This window comes from Cavia porcellus, unplaced genomic scaffold (genome assembly GCF_034190915.1).
Source record: "Cavia porcellus strain 051 isolate PalLab524CR breed Dunkin Hartley unplaced genomic scaffold, mCavPor4.1 scaffold_15, whole genome shotgun sequence".
Classification (NCBI taxonomy): domain Eukaryota; kingdom Metazoa; phylum Chordata; class Mammalia; order Rodentia; family Caviidae; genus Cavia; species Cavia porcellus.
Genome location: NW_026947498.1, coordinates 61,778,186 through 61,786,215, shown reverse-complemented (window position 1 = coordinate 61,786,215; position 8,030 = coordinate 61,778,186). Strand labels below are relative to the sequence as shown.

Below are 8,030 nucleotides of genomic sequence, written 5' to 3'. Positions count from 1 at the left end.
TGGTAAATCTGTTTCTTGTTTCCATGATGGTGTATAGTATATTGGGTATTCAACAAATAATTACTAAAGAACAAAGAGAAGAGAAAATGGGTAAAGAAGAAAATAATGAGGAAAGAAAGAGTAGAACTGAATTTCAATATATCTGAGCTAAATTTCAAATATTTGTTTTCAAGCTATCAGCTGTTTCAATCACTGATAGTTGTTTTGTTCCACATAGCCAGTGCTATCTGTCTCATTATTTTCTTTTGCTTCCTGAACTTTTCTCATTCTAAACTCCCTTTTAAAATGCACTGGCCTTGAAGGAATAATAAAATGTAGTCTGCTTGGAGGGCTCCAGATATAAAGTTTCCCATTGAGTTCCATTAAGTGCTAACTACCATCATGTGGGGGTCAAGACAATGTTCTTGCCTGAAGACTGCATTCCTAAGCTCATCACCTTTTATCTTTTTTCAAGCCTTATGTATTCTTATACTTTGGTACTTCCTTCTAAAATGTACTATTTTCCACAGAATGGACAGTGTTAATGAGCTTCACTTACTATATGATTTGTAGTTGTGTTGCAGAGACTTAGATTTATGGCTTCATATATTAATTTGCTTATCTTAGTTTGAAGCATTGACAGATTTTTAGTCTTAAGATCTTGGGATAAAATATTTCTTATCATTTTTATTTGATTTTACTTTAGTTGCATCTCGTATCTGTTAGTTCCCTCAGAATTCTTTTGCAGGTTTTCAGTTCTGTACTTCCAACTTCTTTATCAAGATACTTTATTTCTCCCTTTCATCTCAAAATCCCAAATATCCTATCTCCTTTCAAACTTCTCTAAAATTCAAACAAAAATTCAACCATTTAATATTTCTTAAAATGCTTTGTTGATTAAAGTACCCCTCTCTGTATTTCCAAAACAAAATTGAAATGCAATACTTCTCCTAAGCAATCTACAACTACATACACTTAAATCTACAGTGTGGTCTTCCTAATCCATATGTAAATACTGAGTCACTGGAAGACATTATATTTACATTAATTCATGAGGTTTTCATTTCTCCAGACTATACACCATTGGAAGGTTAGATTATTTTAAAGTTGGATTTCAAATATATCATTGTTTATCTTCCTTCCATTAACTTGTCACAGTAAAATTGTTTATTTTTAATATTTTAAAATTGAAGGAGTCTCTCATTAAAGTTTTCTCTACCTGGTTTCCAAATCTCTTTCCCTGATGTTAGTTAATTTCATCTTTTGGGCTTCCATCAAAGTGGATGTGCTTAATGGTCTGAATGACAATGAGGATATGGACTTTCTCTTAATAAGCCTTGAAATAATTAACTTCACAGAAATTAATTCCGGCCTCCCTCCAGTGATTTGCATTGCAGGCCACTGAACTTCAAAGGTGCTAGGTGAGGCAATACTTAGAAGATCCTGGGTGTATCTTCCCCATTTAATATTATCAAGTGTTACAACATCTTGTACTGAAAAAAAGTGTATGACTTCCCAAGTTTTTCCTTGTCAAGTCCAGACAACAGTTAGTATATATTTCTTTTCTGTAGCAATCATTTTCCTTCCTTGTTTGGTTCACCTGTTAGTCCTGTTTACATGCCTTGAGACTAGCAAGAATAAAATCTCTTTTACTTTTTATATCAGCAAGTGATTCAACACAACACATGATTTTTCTGAGTCTTTTGCATACTAAGCAGCTTTTGAGTCCCTAAAATATTTTAAATTCCTTAACTTTGAATACTCTCCTGTCTCCTTTTAATATGCTGCCATTTATCTATATCTTGCAAAATGTAGCATCCAAACTAATAATTGTATTTGAGGTGAAAAATGATTCAAGGTGAAGAGTAAATCATTACCATAATTACAGATATCAGATGTCAGTTAATACAGCACTACAAGAGTGCTTTCTTTCTTTTGCTCTGTCTCTGTTTCTCTCTGTGTGTCCATGTTTATAACAATTAATTACAAAAGTATTCAATAACATGCAGGTAAATGTTAAACAGCTGGCTCTTAGGGGAAAATGTGACTTACAACAGTTTCTTACTTCTAAGAACTATATATTCACATCATAGTGTATTTTAAGTCAAAAATGTTGTGTTGTCAAATGCAGAGATAGAAAGAGATACGTAGGAAAGCAACATTATATAATATTCATACCATTCAGATACTGTAGATATACATAATCTCAAGAGTATTGGTATTAGTAAAATACAATAAAATAATTAAGAAAAGGATATATTTGGGTTATTTATTATATTTGTTTTAATATAATTATTTAATTTATGAGATTATATAATCTAACTTTTTAAATGAGTATGTTTAACTGACTTGCAAATCCCTGAAAACTTAGCTATTGGTTTACAGAAGCTTAGACAGTCATGTCTAGAGTAATGCTAATTGACACCAACCAGGATTTTAAAGAACTGTGACAATGCTAAGCTAAGTGTCTTCTGTATAGTTTTGAAGTTGCCTGGTTCTATTGTTAAAATTTGCTTTAGTTTTTAACCTGGGTTAAATATTATATATATATATATATATATATATATTTAATATTTTAAAATTGAGGGAGTTTCTCATTAAAGTTTTCTTTACCTTGTTTCCATATCTCTTTTTCTGATGTTAGTAAATTAGTATAACATATATTCATCTTGTTAGATTTATTTCATTTTTGTACAGCCAAGCAATCCTTTCATCTGGTCCATTACTCTTTAGATCCTGATTCTGTCATCCCACATCTCTGTCATCTTCATCCTTTGTGGCTTCATGTCATCCATACGTTTGGTGAAGAAGCCTTCTTTTTCTCTATTGAAAGCATCGAAATTTTTAAAAATACCTTCACAGGATGGAGTCAAGGGTAAAATTCTTGGTCCTGCACATAGAACTCTCCCTGCACGTGAGCACCAAGTCATTAATCAGTATTGATTCGAGACATTGTCTACTGTGTTGTCTTTGCATTGTCTACATGCCTCTACCATCTTACATAATACTCTAGAGCTATTATTAATAAGATGCTTGAGGAGTCCAGAGACACTCATCAGCTCCTTCTCATGCTAAGGAAAGTGGTCACCTTTCCCTTTGCTAAACTGATTTCTTTCTTAAGGATTTCTTAGTTATGTCTGCTATCTTTTTCTCTTTTCAATTTGCCTCTTCTATTTCTGCCCATACAATATAAATATAACATAAATTCAGCACTTGAAAAATTTTGCTTTCCCGCTACACTCTATCTCCCACTCAGAATGTCCATATTTCAAGTTTTTCCTTCTTCTTGGACTTGCCAGTCCATCTGTAATCATTTTTACTCAGCAGGGTAATGCTATGACCTTGCTCCAACATGCAAAGTAAAGGTATTCAGGCAGAGACCCCGCCCATTTTCTAATTTACTACCTTCAGATTTAGCAGCACCGAAATCCCGCCAAGTGGAGGTGAAAGCTTCTCCATATTTGGAATATCTTATCATAATTCTTCAGAAACCTAGATTCTCATAGCCCTTCTTTTATATCATCACGCACTTTCTCTCAATTATCCTTAAAAAACTATAGCTCCTGCACACCATTAACAAAATATTCCCCTTCAAACCTGGCTTCCTATTTTATTTACCATCTCTCCACCATCTTCATTTCTGCACTTCTTTTAGTAATTTGCCTTTTGCATTTACTATTTCATTGGGTGTAATTAGGTCATTAGGAATTTCATACTTTCTAACACACACACACACACACACACACACACACACACACACAGACATACACTCTCTTTTTATTTCTTACCTTACAAGGATTCTTGGACTAAGCATTTCTGCTTTGTTTCATTTTCTTTAGTTTCTTTTTGTCTTTGTCTCAGGATAGCTCAGCCTCTTAATTTTCCTTCTCCATCTCTGAATGCCTTCTCTTTCTTGTCAGGTTTCTCTTTCTTAGTCACCACTGACTTGGGTATTCTCAGCAAAGCCTACAGCTTCTACCTCCATCTCATCTTTGTGTGTGACTCTCAATTCTCTATTTCCAGCTCTATTTTCAGACTAGACCTTATTGGAATCCTCCTTCAAATGCAGATCTCCATATGCGTGATTCATTCTCCCAAAATGAACAATTTAGCTTCCCCCTGCATCCTCTCACCAAAACATGCTCTTCTTTCTGTTATTCTTTTTCTGGTCTATAGGACCACTGTTCACCCTCAGGCTGAAGCTAGAAATATCCTGAAAACATTTTTCTTCTTCAATAAGTCACAAAGCCTTTTAGATGTTATTACTTAAAGTTCTCATTTTTATGAGATTTTAAATAATCTTCTGATTATTTCCCTTGTGTACAGCATTTCACTTCTTTAATCTTTCCTCTATTTCCAAAATGAATCAGTTTTCTACAGCTAACATAGAAGATCATGTACCTCCTTTCCTTAACATCCCACAATGTGTCCCATTTACTATAGGAAAACATCTGAGTGCCTCAGCAGACACGTTTCACATGTCACGCTGGAGTTGGCTGCATTTTTCTGAGATCCATGCCTTAATTATCCCTATTTCTTTATACACAGTGATTTCAATTCGCAGAATACTGCAATTTGTCCATCGTTTAATAACTGAATTCTCTTTCTTCCAAATAACAGTGGAAACGGACTCTGTCCTGCAAAACACAGCCACTCTTATATCATTCTGTTTTATGTTATCATTCTTTTTTTGTGCAAGCCACTATGCAGCACTGATTATTTTATTGAGAATACATATTTTTCTGCCTATTTCTGCCACAAGATAGAAACTAAGACAATAACAAGTTTCTTAAGAAAAGTGATTGAATTGTATGCATCTTTGTAATGACAATTCTTTTTGTTCTTTTTAGAAAATATATAATTTATTAGATGGCTTTTAAAATCAACACAAATCACTTTGAGACATTTCTTGAATATAGACTATGGGAATTTTGTGCTAAAGAATAGCATGAGTAGTAGGAAATATGATGAAAATTTCAGCTTTAGTTTTTAGAACAATACATACAGGCTAGACAATTGTGAGAAGTTTTGCTTAAACAGTCCAATATATTCTGCTACATTTCTTCACCCTCCCATCCCACCATTCTAAGGTTAAATTAAAGAAGTCATGTTTTAGCATTTGAAGTGCTAAATTCTTGCTTTCTTCCCATCACTTCACTATCATGGTTTTAAAATTATCATATGTTCTTTGATATAGTTTTATTTTTGTGCTAAGTACAGTTTAAAGACATTTTTGTAATGTCACCACTCACCATTAGTGAATGAAGCTGATTATTTTGATATCTTTTAAAATTCACTATAATATGTTTATTTTGTAAGAAATAGCCTTCTTATTACTAATTTCTTTATACATCTAATGCTGACTTTTTCCTTTCAGTAAATATAAGGGGTAGGGGAATGGAACCGGGGACTGGATTAAGTCTCTAGGTTAAACACTATACACGGATTTTATTTGGCATATTTTTCCAATTTAAACTGATTGAACTTGCATCTCCAAAACAACCTTTCTTGGTTAAAAAAAAAAAGATAATACATGTATAATTTAACCTCTTCACCTAGTTAGTAAGTAGCTTAAGTAGCTGGGAAAGTCTAGGTATTTCTCTTATCCTTCTGAATCTACTATGCATATAAAGTTAAAATTAAGAAGGTTAAAATGTTAAATACAGTATAATTTAGAGGATTCAACTATTGGCAACTGTATGCTGAATATACTGCAATCTAGTGCTCTGGCAATGTTCTGTAGTGAGAATAGTTCCATCAGTAAATCAAGCTAGTGATAGGTACGTGGTCAGGAACTAGAGAAGACATACAGAAACTAATGGTTTGGAGGATGAGAACACAGGCAAAGTTTAGCATATATTCAGGACAGAGAAAATATAAGTTCACTAATGGTGAATAAACATGCAGGAGCACCACAAATCTTCACTGAACAAATGCCTTTCCTTTGCTTAATATTGAATGCATAAATCAAAGAAAGAAATGTAGAAACCAGCAATGATTTGTTCTTGGTGTGTAGATCCTGGATCTGTGGAATTAGTATATCTTCAGCTATCTGTTTTCAAAATAGGATTTTAATACTTAGCTCAAAATTAATGAACCAATATTAAACTCATTAGTTTGCAAAACACTTTTTTCCTCACATTAAATTTTGAAAGAATACATAAATTTGCCTAAATCCAGCTCTCACGTCTGAGAAATGGTCTCATGGATATTTTGTTATTTATCTAAGACTCATCACTGTTCAGTAAAAAATTTTTGAGTGTACATATATGTGTGGACAAAACCAGGGATAAAATAGAGGTATCACATAGGGTTATAAATAGGACTAAATTTGATGATTTAAAACTTAAGAGTTAACTTCATTCTGTAATAAGAAGTTTGGCAGTAGGTGACTTTTTTATATTCAGCAATTTAGGAAAAGCATCATCAGAGATCAGGACTTTTCTTTTGTCTTCTCTGTCTGATATATATATTTTTTATTTTGTGGTTGTGGTCCTGCCCACTCCAATGCTATGAGCATTGCCTCTGGTGGGAATTGCCTCGCTGCAGCTCTGTGTATTCTGGAGGGCCTAAGGAGGGGTGGCAGCCTCAATATCTTTGCCTTCTAGAAGACAATAGCTTTTGCAGAATTCTTTTGAACACGTTGCCTTGTGGCACATTAGTCATAATTCTAAGTTGAACAGTGAATGATACCTTTCATTTTGTGAACCCCAGAAATATTTGGAAAAGTATCTTTTTTCTCCTTTCTTTTTTCTCTCTTTCTTTCTTTTTTTCTCTTTTCCTTTCCCTTACTTCCTTTTTTCTTTCTTCTTTCTTTCTTTCTTTCATCTCCATAATTGAAGCAAAGAAACATAAAGAGGGATCAAAAATCAGTCCAGTCTGCCTTAGTGGATAAGACCAAGTATCTCTAATCACTGTTCTATACTTCTCATTAGTATGAGCTACTAACGTATTACTCCATTGTTTTCTTAATTCAAAAATTTTACAGATCATGTGCATCAATGGTTTGGACATGGTTTATGTTGCCTTTCTTTTCTGCATAGCATCTATTTTTGAATAATCTTTCCCCTTGAATATATTCATGAGATACTCGTTGTAAAAATTCTAACCTTTTCCTTTTTCCTAAAGCTAAATTCTTTAGATCAATTTATATTATTTTATCCTGAATAAATTAATTTTTAATATGTTTGTGAATTTCACTAGTGTGAAATGTTTAATCTTTAAGTCATAAATATAAAACTAAGTATAATCAAATCAAAATACATAACTTTGGCTTTTGAATCATCCTATTGCAAACTGCAAACGTTTCTAATCAATTTTATACATGCTTTGTTTACAATTCCTTCATATACCTACACCAAAGCTTAAGATTTTCATAGTGTTAAAGAAGATCAAACTAAAAAGAGCTTTGCTTACTGTGTTTCCATGTCCTTCATTTTATGGATCGGAAGACAGGAAGACCAAGTTAAAATGACAGTGTTAATCTCCTAATCTCTGATCATATTATTTTGAAATTCTCTATTACTGTTTTTATTATTATTTCTTTAAAATAAAAAAAGAGAAACAATATTAGAGACTCTAATTTCCCACTAACCACTTTAATATTTCTCTCACTAGATTGATGTGCTTCCAATTTCTAACATGAGAGACACATTAAAGCTCACAGTACATACTGGCAATATCAAACTAGTCAAGCAGGAGGAATCAAGGAGGTGGGGATACGGGGTGACACTAAGAAAGTGCAAAGACAAAACCAAGATGAAAAGTACTGAGTAAGCTTAGGCATGCTTCGGGCAATCTTGAGCCCTGGGTTCAATGTGGAAGGGCAGGGCACAGCTGGGGGTAAGCCCTTGGGAACTAGGCAGGTCGTGACCATGATTCTGTGAGATGCACCCATATTTTGTAGGATTCCAGACAGAAGGCTGTTTGGGCAAGACTCTGATTCCTGAGGCGGAGAGCTGATAGGTTCCCAGTGGGATCCAGGCATTATCCGCTGTACTGCAGTGTAGACTAGAGCTCTGAATATAGGCGTGACGTCTTTCTCAGTATGA

The 8,030-nt window shown here is 33.6% G+C and overlaps 1 long non-coding RNA gene across 1 annotated transcript; it reads right to left on the bottom strand.

Moving 5' to 3' along the window:
• Positions 1 to 2,642: 2,642 nt before the first annotated feature.
• LOC134470508 (uncharacterized) lies at positions 2,643 to 4,394 on the bottom strand. The gene is made up of 2 exons (XR_010039441.1): positions 3,768 to 4,394; positions 2,643 to 2,887 (listed from the first exon to the last, which is right to left on the bottom strand). It is a non-coding gene; the product is annotated as an uncharacterized LOC134470508 (long non-coding RNA).
• Between the last annotated feature and the right edge of the window lie 3,636 nt (positions 4,395 to 8,030).